This window comes from Macrobrachium nipponense, chromosome 10, assembly GCF_015104395.2.
Source record: "Macrobrachium nipponense isolate FS-2020 chromosome 10, ASM1510439v2, whole genome shotgun sequence".
Classification (NCBI taxonomy): domain Eukaryota; kingdom Metazoa; phylum Arthropoda; class Malacostraca; order Decapoda; family Palaemonidae; genus Macrobrachium; species Macrobrachium nipponense.
Window position 1 is genome coordinate 108,739,654 of NC_087204.1, and position 12,500 is coordinate 108,752,153.

Consider the following 12,500-nt stretch of genomic DNA (forward strand, 5'->3'; position numbering starts at 1 on the left):
TTTGTGTGGTGTTTTTACGTTGCATGGAACCCGTAGGCTATTCAGCAACAGGACCAACGGCTTTATGTGACTTCCGAACCACGTCGAGAGTGAACTTCTATCACCAGAAATACACATTTCTAACACCTCAATGGAATGCCGGAGAATCGAACTCTGTTTAAATTGATTTAAAAAAAAATATTCACCTCCATTCAGTGGAGATGAATATTCAAGAATATCTAGTTTAACACCGCGTAAGGTCTGCAAGATTATAGAGGTTTTGATGGTTATATTATAATGTTTATTGCCGTTTATATACTGTCTTTCGACATTATCCATACCATTTTGAACCATGTAAAAAAAAAGGGGGTGGGGGCGGGGCCTAGAGACCTGACACCTGCTATTGGCATACCTATTACACTATTTTGCGATAAGCCTGAAATTGGCGCAGGCCTAAAAGGGTGAATATAGAAAAAAGTTAAGTATATCTTAGTTTAACCAGACCACTGAGCTGATTGACAGCTCTCCTAGGGCTGGCCCGAAGGATTAGATATTTCTACGTGGCTAGGAACCAATTGCTTACCTAGCAACGGGACCTACAGCTTATTGTGGGATCAGAACTACATTATATCGAGAAATTAATATCTAAATACCAGAAACCATTCCTACGATGCCATGTTGGCACAGCGGTGAATCGAACTCCGGACTACAGAATCGGTAGGAGAGCACATTAACCACTCGTCCAACGAGGAACTGGGTGAATATAGAAGTGTCAAATACATGGCAGTCGAGTTGTGAAATATATATACATATATATATTATATATATATATATATATATATATATATATATATATATATATATATATATATATATATATTCGCTATCCCAAAAAAACCGTATAGTGAAGAATTCCCATTCAGTAAATAAATCCCGGCCTTTGACGATGATGGCAAAGAGTATTTAGAATTCAATTACAATACAAAAAAATATTATGCAAATGTTAATTGCAAAGGCACCCTCCTCCTCGGTATCTGTAGAGTTCTTTATACGGCCAATATCAAATATATCTTCTGCAGCATTACTCACTCCTGCGGTCGACTTCGTAATCATACGCGTAGAAGGGCTTCGTTTGAGTCGAAAAATCATCTCCTCCTTCTCCTTCTCCTTCTCCTTCTCCTTCAGGCATCGTGGTCGTCGTCGCAGGGTCCTGGGTCACATACCGTATGTGAAGGGCTGAAAGGACTGTGGCACATCCCAGCAAAATGATGGTGACCTTTGGAAGCGAAAATATATATGTAATAAGTACCTAGAACGTATTTGAATATTCTTACGACACACATTACGTTAAGGACATGTATATCAAAGCACAGAGAATAAACGAGAGAAACGCCACTGAAGAAATTCAGCGTAGCTTAGGAGGGAAAGAATAGAGCCAGTTACCTGAAGGCGAAGAGAAACAATGGAGAGAAATGAGAGATGGTTTCTCCTTTTGTTTGCTTCTAAAGCACAACTCACTAATTCAATAATGGGGAAGATTGCTTCCATGACGAAAATCCATATGATCTTCATTGATGAAATTCAAGCGTCGATGATCTTAATGGATGCGACGAACGAATGTTTTCACAAATTTTCCTCGAAATATTCACTAAACACATAGATAGACAGAAGGACCACTGCTTTTTCACAAACACAGTGAAAACATCATCCCCCATCTTCTTGGCTGACCTTCAAAAGGAATGTGAGAAAAAATTCCACCAACATATGAAACGAAGCTTTTGATACATTAAGAGTTCAAACACCTACAGTAATCTTTACAGAATGATTCTCTCTCTCTCTCTCTCTCTCTCTCTCTCTCTCTCTCCTCTCTTTCAGCATCTTATCTTCAGTTTGCAAACTGTTCGAAAATGATCTTGGAAAATAATGTAACGCCATATTGATGAAGTATGTGACTGGAATTCCACAAGAACAAACACATTTATATATACATCTATAGAGAGGAAATCTCACTGTCATTTCTCACCTTTGAAATCATGATTGGTATGTTGATCTTATCCTCTGGATTTGAGTTATTTAAGCTGGGACTTCGCTGTAGATTCTGTACCGTCTGACAGACGCCGTCGCTTTTATACACGCTGTTTCCACTGCCCTTCATTCAAAGAATTGCAATTACTCTTTGTGCAACTGTCTTTAGCAATTGCCTTGCTTTTGGAAAAAGCACTTTAGCTGATTATTAATCCTCGACTCGGGTTACAGCCGGATCGAGGGGTGATTGGAAAACGACCCTTATTTGGGACGTGCCTAAGGGCGAATTTGGAACTAAATGAAGAGGATGCTCAGAAGACGATCGCGCGACTCCATTGTGATTACAAATCTTCACAAGTAATATATTCCTCTTTGAGTCACAAAACCTTCATAACCGGGAGTAACTTGGTAAATTAAAAGACGCGCATGCGCCGATTCTGTGCCTACCGTTACTTTAGCGTTGATCGTTTTGTATAGAGAACCAGGACATCATTTTTATTTCTACTATCAACTGGAGTTATGTAAGGGTACAAATATATTTGAAACTAAATCTGAAGAGAGTTCATTCGGGAATCTGTTCGATTCCCGTTTTCAATCTGAGATTAAAAAGGGGAATCGAACAGATTCCCGAAAGCTGCATAGATTTATTTCTGAATATATTTGTATCCATACATAACTTGTGGATTTATTTGCTTCTCCAATATAAATTTGCGATCATTCAAACCCAGACAGTCGAGGTGAATATTCAAGAATATCTAGTTTAACACCGCGTAAGGTCTGGAAAATTATAGAGGTTCTGATGGTTTCATTATAATGTTTATTGCCGTTTATATACAATCTTTCGACATTATCCATACCATTTTAAACAACGTAGAAGTATGAAGAAGTCTATTGAGCAGACACCTGCTATTTGCGTAGTATACGGTTTTCCTATAAGCATGAAATTGGCGTAGGCCTAAAAGGGTGAATATAGAAGAGTTCCAAGTACATGGCAGTTGGATTGTGAAATTCACAGATTCACTGCTCAAAAGTATACACGGTGAAGAGTTCCCATTACATTAATAAATGCCCGAAAGCAAATTCCCACTTTGAGTAGCAGAACAAACAATTCCCATTCCCCTGGTTCATGGAAATAATTGATGCTCTTACACGAAAGTTCTGGGGACTTTAGCGATAAAGGCAAAGAGTATTTATGTGATGATTATAAAATTTTAAAACAAAACTCGAAAATACAAATTGTGATTGAAAAGGCACCATCCACGGTACGAGTATCCGTAAGGTTTATTGTAGAGCTATCCGTAAGGCTATCCGTAGGGCTATCTGTAGGGCTATCTGTAGGGCTATCTGTAGGGTTATCTGTAGGGTTATCTGTAGGGCTATCTGTAGGGTTATCTGTAGGGTTATCTGCGGGGCCAATATCACCAAAAGCTTGTGCAGCGTTATTCCCGAGGGCGACTTCGTAGTCATACGCATAGAAGGGCTTCGCTTGAGTCGACAAAACCTCTCCGCCTCCTCCTTCAGGTATCTTGGTCGTCGTCGTCGCAGGTTCCTGGGTCACGTAGCCTCTACGTGAAGGGCTGAAAGGACCGTACCATATCCCAGCAAAACGATAATGATGGATGACCTTACAAAATGAGGAGAATGTACTTAACATTTACCTAAGGTATCTGAATATACTTACAATATTTACTACGTAACAGACAACGGTAGGGTGTCTGGAAATAAATTTGTTCACTGCTTTATGTGTATATATATATATATATATATATATATATATATATATATATATATATATATATATATATATATATATATATATAGTGAATAAAATAATGAGACCATAAAAACCCCCAAAATATAGAAAGTAAGTACTATATTTCAGAGAATACTGCCTCTCTCTTCGGGTAGGTAATGAATGAGAAAAGTCACAGGAAAGGCGGGTTTTATACCAAGAAATCCATCTACAAGTGGCCGTTTAACTAAATCACCCCCCCTGATAATGCCTTAAGACGATTAAAGAGGAATTATCAGTGGGGGGGACTTAGTTAAACGGCTTTGTATGCAACTTTTCTCATACATTACCTACCTGAAGAGAGAGAGACAGCAGTCTCTGAAATATTGTACTTTCTTTATTTTGGCGTTTTTATGGGCTCCTTTTATCAGCACCTTCGATTTGCAAACTGTACCCGAAAATGATCTTCGGAAAATACTTTAACACCATATTGATGAAATATGTGGGAGGAATTCCACAAGAACACATATAGTATATACACATCGATAGAGAGCAAATCACACTGACATCTCTCACCTTTGAAATCATGATTGGTATATTGATGTTATCCTCTGGATTTGAGTTATTTATCCTGGGACTTCGCTGTAGATTCTGTACCGTCTGACAGACGTCGTCGCTTTTATACACGCTGTTTCCACTGCCCTTCATTCAAAGAATTGCAATTACTCTTTGTGCAACTGTCTTTAGCAATTGCCTTGCTTTTGGAAAAAGCACTTTAGCTGATTATTAATCCTCGACTCGGGTTACAGCCGGATCGAGGGGTGATTGAAAAACGACCCTTACTTGGGACGTGCCTAAGGGTGAATTTGGAACTAAATGAAGAGGATGCTCAGAAGACGATCGCGCCACTCCATTGTGATTACATATCTTCGCAAGTAATATATTCCTCTTTGATTCACAAAACCTTCATAACCGGTAGTAACTTGGTAAATTAAAAGACGCGCATGCGCCGATTCTGTGCCTACCGTTACTTTAGCGTTGTTCGTTTTGTATAGAAAACCAGGACATCCTTTTTATTTATACTTTTAACCTCAGTAGCTGAAGTAGTACTATCATTATAAAACGTGATAAGAATGAATGTAATAATTTTACTTCATTCAACTATATGGAAAGACAAGCTATGTTAATCACACGTAATTGTTCATTATATCAAGTGAACACAGTTCTCTATGCTAGAGAGACTGAGTTCTTTGAGATGTTTAAATTATTACTGATACAGTGAACTGTTATCAAATGACTGACAATAACAAATGACATCAAGTAAATTGTTATCACTTGATTAAAAATAACTGATGACAAGCCACAAATTGTTATCAGCTGATTAATAATTACTAATAACATAGAGCAAGGTGGTGGCAAAATGGAAGCCCGAGCGTAGGACACTGCCTTGCTAACGAGACAGGTGAGAGCGCAGTTACACTTGCTCTTAAGCACTGCAGACTGAATGAAAAGCAACTAAGATCAGACGCAACGTCTAGATAATCGTCCGATTGCAATTATCACAATTGTGTCGAAGATACTTGAGTCTGTTCTTCTAGCGAGACTTCTCCCCTTTCTACACACCACTGACAACCAATTCGGGTTTAAAGCAAACCACTCAACCGATACCTGAATCTACATCCTAAAAGAATTGCTGAACTATTTCCTACCATTAGCCTCTTCTGTATTCCTATGTATTGTAGATGTGAGAAAAGTATTTGGCAGAGTAAACTACCCGAAGCTCTTCCTGAAGCTGCACATAAGAGGTACTCATCTATATTTGATTGGAATTTTATAATGCTGGTTCTCCACAAAGCAATTCGGTGCCAAATTGGGTAACGTATTGTCGGACACCTTCGGCTCTCTAAACGGGCTCCGACAAGGGGGCCATTCTCTCCACATACCTGTTTAATACGTACACAGATGCTCTGAATGTCAAGCTGGACTCACTCCCATCGGAACAACGAAACAACAATAAACAACCTCTGTTACGCCGACGTCGATATCGTTCTGTTTTCCCCATCAGTTAAAGGCCTCCAACGACTCATCGACAAATGTGCAGAGGAACCTGATATCCTAAACAGCGAAACCAAGACCCAGTGCATGTCGCTGCTCCCGAGATAGCTAAATTTTCCTCGGAAATCGTCTGGCATTCGTGCATGAATTCCCGTATTTGAGCCACGTCATCAAGGACGACCTAAATGATACGGTAGACACAGGGGCTTCGTAAACTATGCGCAACTGGCAACTTGATTGGAAGGAGGTTTGTCTTCTGCCACCGATACTTGAAACTGCTGCTCTTCCGCTCGTATTGCTACAGCATCGATGGGTGTTCCCTGTAGACGAGCTTCACCAGGGAGACTATGAGACCAGTCACAGTTCACAGTGACATTCTGAGACCCCCCCACAAACACTCCGCGCTTTCCACGACACGCAGATGTTCATAGAAAACCGCCTGGATATTGTGAAAATCTCTGTAAGGCGAACAATGTCCAGTCTGATCACCAGACTTCAGAAACAGCAGCAGCAATTCGCTCATACGAAGCATCCTAAGCAATGAGGCAAGATCTAAATTGGGGGAAAGATGGGATAAGAGGTGTCTGTTCCATAAAGGATTTAATCTCTATTTTTGTAATGATGAAGTGTCATTTGCAGAATCTATTATTATTATTATTATTATTATTATTATTATTATTATTATTATTATTATTATTATTATTATTTATTATTATATTATTATTATTATTATTATATTGTTTAAAAATTCACAATCATATATCCAGGGAATATATTTCTATGTAAAAATAGAACAAAGACTTTCGACCTCATCAGTCTAACGTTAAAATGTAAATGGCCCATTTACATTTTAACGTTACACTGATGAGAACACCGTCCAGGTGCTCGAAAGTCTTTGTTCTATTTTTATAAAGAAATATATTTTTTATATATGATTGTGAATTTTTTTAACAAAAATTTGTTTTCACGAGATGTGATTTTTTAACATTATCTATTATTATTATTATTATTATATATTATTATTATTATTATTATTATTATTATTATTATTATATATATATATAGATTATATATATATAAGATATATATATATATATATATATATATTTTTTTTTTTTTTTTTTTTGCTCTATCACAGTCCTTCAATTCGACAGGGTGGTATTTATAGTGTGGGGTTCCGGGTTGCATCCTGCCTCCTTAGGAGTCCATCACTTTTCTTACTATGTGCGCCGTTTCTAGGATCACACTCTTCTGCATGAGTCCTGGAGCTACTTCAGCCTCTAGTTTTTCTAGATTCCTTTTCAGGGATCTTGGGATCGTGCCTAGTGCTCCTATGATTATGGGTACGATTTCCACTAACATATCCCATATCCTTCTTATTTCTATTTTCAGATCTTGATACTTATCCATTTTTTCCCTCTCTTTCTCTTCAACTCTGGTGTCCCATGGTATTGCGACATCAATGAGTGATACTTTCTTCTTGACTTTGTCAATCAACGTCACGTCTGGTCTATTTGCATGTATCACCCCCTATCCGTTCTGATACCATAGTCCCAGAGGGTCTTTGCCTGATCGTTTTCTATCACTCCCTCAGGTTGGTGCTCGTACACTTATTACTGCAAAGGTAGCTGATGTTTCTTGCACAGGCTCCAGTGGAGGGCTTTTGACACTGAATCATGCCTCTTTTGTACTGGTCTGTGCAAGTGCCGGGCATTCGCTTGCTATGTGGTTTATGGTTTCATTTTTCGTATTGCACTTCCTACACATGGGAGAGATGTTATTTCCGTCTATCGTTCTTTGAACATATCTGGTTCTTAGGGCCTGATCTTGTGCCGCTGTTATCAACATATCTGGTTCTTAGGGCCTGATCTTGTGCCGCTGTTATCATTCCTTCAGTTTCCTTCTTTAGCTCTCCCCTCTGTAGCCATTGCCATGTGTCATCGCTGGCTAGTTCTTTAGTCTGTCTCATGTATTGTCCGTGCATTGGTTTGTTGTGCCAGTCCTCTGTTCTGTCTGTCATTCTCCTCTGTCTGTATATTTCTGGGTCTTCGTCTACTTTTATTAGTCCTTCTTCCCATGCACTCTTTAGCCACTCGTCTTCACTGGTTTTCAGATATTGCCCCAGTGCTCTGTTCTCGATGTTGATGCAGTCCTCTGTACTTAGTAGTCCTCTCCCTCCTTCCTTTCGTGTTATGTATAGTCTGTCCGTATTTGCTCTTGGGTGTAGTGCTTTGTGTATTGTCATATGTTTCCTGGTTTTCTGATCTATGCTGCGGAGTTCTGCCTTCGTCCATTCCACTATTCCTGCGCTGTATCTGATTACTGGCACTGCCCATGTGTTTATGGCTTTTATCATATTTCCTCCATTGAGTTTTGACTAGAGTATCGCCTTGAGTCTCTGCATATATTCTTTCCTGATCGTGTCCTTCATCTCTTGGTGTTTTATATCCCCTCCTTCCATTATTCCCAGGTATTTGTATCCTGTCTCATCTATGTGTTTGATGTTGCTCCCATCTGGTAGCCTTATCCCTTCAGTTCTTGTTACTTTACCTTTTTGTATGTTGACTAAGGCGCATTTTTCTATTCCAAACTCCATCCTGATGTCCCCAGATACAATCCTTACAGTCTGGATTAGGGTATCTATTTCCTTGATGCTCTTACCATACAGCTTGATGTCGTCCATGAACATCAAATGGTTGATTCTGCTGCCTCTTTTCTTGAGTTGGTACCCGGCATCCATCTTCTGTGGTACTTTTGTCATGAGAATCATGGCTACTGCGGCATTCTATTAGCCATGTGTGTGGTATCATGTCGAATGCTTTCTTATAGTCTATCCATGCCATGCTTAGGTTGGTTTTCCTTCTCTTACTGTTCTTCATTACCCTTTTGTCTATCAGGAGCTGGTCTTTTGTGCCCCTACACTTCCTTCTGCAGCCTTTCTGTTGGTGGGGAATGGTGTTTGTCTCCTCTAGGTAATTGTATAGCCTTTCACTGATGATACCTGTTAGTAACTTCCACATTGTTGGTAGGCAGGTGATAGGCCTGTAGTTACTGGCTATATTTCCCTTATTCTTGTCTTTTTGTACTAAGGATGTTCTTCCTGTGGTCATCCATTTGGGTGCATGGTGATTTGAGATACAATGCTGGAGTTGTTCTGCTATTCGTGGGTGTAGGGCTTTTTGAAGTTTGAGCCAGTATCCATGGACTTCATCGGGACCTGGGGCTTTCCAGTTTGGCATTTTCTTTAGTTGGTGTCTTGACTGTGTCTGTCGTGATCTCTGTGAATCTTGTTTTATTCTCCCTGTTTCTTCTTCCTTAACTTCCTGGAGCCATGTTGCATGTTTGTTGTGTGATACCCGATTGCTCCATATGTTTTCCCCGAGTTTCTTACTTGGTTCGGTTTCAGGAATTTCGTTGGTGGTTGTCTTTCCCACCCCTCTTAGTTGGCTGTTATAGTCTCTGGTTGGTTCCGAATAGTTTGTTCTGTTGGTATCCCTTATTCCTGTTCATGTACCGTTGGATCTTGTGTGCTTTGGCCTTAAGCCTCAGTTTTACATCTTCTATTGTGTTGTTTAGTCCCCTCTCTTGTACTTTGTATTTCTCGTTGAGTTCCTCCCTTGTTTTCTTGCTTCTTAGCCTTTTTTCTGCCATCTCTTTCAGTTTACTCAAGTCAGATCTCATCACCATGATTTGCTTTTCAAGGCGCCTTTTCCAAGGAGGTTGTTGTTTTGGTTTCTGTTGGGTTGGTTTCTGCTACTAATCTAGTTCCTGCATATGCCAAGTTATTTGTTTTTGTGATACTGGTGGTGTGTATTATGCCCATTATTTCATTGACCTCACTGTTTTCTCCCTTAATTTCTTGGTGTGTAGGCTTTCATGGAGGGGATCTTTGTTCTCTCTGTATCTGGCTCCATCCATTGTCTAATCTTTTCTACCCATTCCGTCCTCTCTGTTACTTCATCGGTGTTTCTTCGTCTCTCAGTTCGTCTTCGTGTAATTCGTTGTCGTGTGACATTTCCCTTTCCAGTTCTTCTCTTTCTGTTGGGGAGAGCCAGTTCTTTTTCTTTATGTTCCGTACTTGGTCTGCCAGCCTCTGCTCTGTTTGGGGGGTGTTATTCCTCTCATTCCAGATGTTGACCAATCTTCTTCTATATCCTCTCTCCGTCGGGTTGCTTCTGATGTAGCATCTCCATATTTCCTTATTTTCTTCTCTTGTCCATTTCTTCCTTTTTGCTTCTGTAGCTCCAATCTCTGTTGATTACTGTCGTTGTGGTAGTCAGTTGCTGGATGACGACCTCCAAGTACCTGACCGTCTTCCCCTTCAATTGGGTTGAATACCTGGTTGCCGGACGAAGCTCTTCTGTTGCCAGAGGTTCCATTTACGTCGTTGTGGTTTATTCCTTCATTTCTTTCCATCATTGCTGAGTTTTGCTATTTAACCCATAGCTGGACCCTACCCCATCAGGGATAGGTACTCATTTACAGCTGAGTAGACTGAGGAAATTATGGTAAAGATCCTTTCTCAAGGAATCAACGCCGAGGAGAGCGGTCACCCATCCAACGACTGACCAGCCCCAATGTTGCTTAATTTGACTTGAGTCCATTGACGACCTAACCCACTCCTCCACGGCCCCACTATTATTATTATTATTATTATTATTATTATTATTATTATTATTATTATTATTATTATTATTATTATTATTATTATTATTATTATTATTATTATATCATATTCTATTTCTACGTTTATTGTTATTATTAGTATTTCATTTTTCATTAAATCACTGTGACTATTCACATTGTGGAGTTTTGCCATTTCCAATTTCTGTATTTAGACCTCTGGACCTCAATTCTGTAACCACCTAAGGTACGCAGCTGGAAATTAATTGTATGTAATCTGTTTCGTAATTGTTATTATTTTTAACGTTTTTTTACTGATATTCTCTCAATATTATTACTGTCATTATCTATATTATGAATACGTACTATTTTTTTTAACATCAGCAACATGTGGATATTGCCGATTATAATTTTTTTATCATGTTATCTCATGTATCTAGATTGGCTATATGTAATGTCTCTTCTTTGTATATTCCTTGTATGTGGCCTTGAAATGATATCAAACTTATTATTATTATTATTAATATTATTATTATAAAGCAAATTGCTATCAAATGATTAACAATAACTAATGAAATACAGATAATTGTTATCGTTATCAATAATAATTAATGGCATGCAGCAAAATGTTACGATACGATTAACAGTAATTAACGACATGGGACCAATTGTAATTATATGATTGATAATAACTAGTAACATAAAGCAAACTGTTATTGTTTGTTTGCATGGTGTTTTTACGTTGCATGCAACCAGTGGTTATTCAGCAACGGGACCAACGGCTTTCTGAGACTTCCGAACCACGTAGAGAGTGAACTTTTATCACCAGAAATACACATCTCTCACCCTTCAGTGGAACGCCCGAGAGCAAACTGTTATCAAATGATTAACAATAAAAAAATAACATACAGCAAAGTATAATTTTTCTTCTACCTTCCTTCAGAGTATCGGCGTCATTATGAAAAGCACATCATAATTTCAGAAGCGGATAAAATGTTCCCTTAATCTGGATGCTAAGTATTACATAAAGTGCCGACATATATATAGCAGAAGGCATTCTACAATGATCTTTCAGTCCTAATCTGAATTTTTGTTCTATTTTAAATAAACGGCCACTTTCAGGTTTGCATCTTTTCTAAAATAATGCAAAACTTCAAATCCAATTTCATTTTTTGTTTCCATTTTAGAATTATAAAAAATACATGGTGTCTTTTTTGTTTTGTTCGTTTGTTTGTTTGGGGTTTTTACGTTGCATGGAACCAGCGGTTATTCAGCAACGGGACTAACGGCGGCTTTACATGACTTCCGAACCACGTCGAGAGTGAACTTCTATCACCAGAAATACACAACTCTCACCCCTCAGTGGAATGTCGGAGAATCGAACTCGCGGCCACCGAGGTGGCACGCCAACACCACACCGAACACGCTACTGAGGCTGTCGTAATTCTACGTATATTAACACTACGTAAGGTTTGCAAAAGAATAGCCTTTTTTATGGTTTTATTATAATGTTTATTGCCTTTTACATACAGTCTTTCAACATATCCACACCACTCCAAACAATGAAGAAGTGAAAGAAAATCTAGAGAGATGACACCTGCTATTTGCCTAGTATACGATTTTCCTATAAGCATGAAATTGGCACAGGCCTAAAAGGGTGAATAGAGAAGAGTTTCAAATACATGGCAGTCGGATTGTGACATCCATATAGTCACCGTCCAAGAAAGCAAGTATGGTGATGAATTCCCATTCCTTAAATAAATCCCCGGAGCGTGAAATCAAATTCCCGTCTTGAGAAACAGAGGTGCAATTCCAGTCTCCTGGTTCCTGGAAATACTTGATGCGCTTTGGCGCTAATGGCAAAGAGTATTTGGGTGATGGTTATTTACCTCCAAAACAAAGCAAAAGACAAAATCTAAATCTTGATTCGACAGATCCTGTGTTATTAAATGAAGGGTCGGCATCAGATCCTGTGACATTAAATGAAGGTACAGCATCAGATCCTGTGACGTTACTCTCGAGAACGACATCTCCGTTATCCGCCATGGGCCACGGTTGAGTAGCGAAATCCACGACTTCTTCTCCT

General features: G+C 38.9%; 1 long non-coding RNA gene across 1 annotated transcript in view; it reads right to left on the bottom strand.

Moving 5' to 3' along the window:
* Positions 1-11,902: 11,902 nt before the first annotated feature.
* Positions 11,903-12,500, bottom strand: part of LOC135224221 (uncharacterized) — a 1,766-nt gene continuing 1,168 nt past the window's right edge. Inside the window, exon 2 of the long non-coding RNA XR_010316689.1 lies at positions 11,903-12,500. This exon is cut by the window's right edge and continues 101 nt beyond it. This is a non-coding gene — a long non-coding RNA (uncharacterized LOC135224221).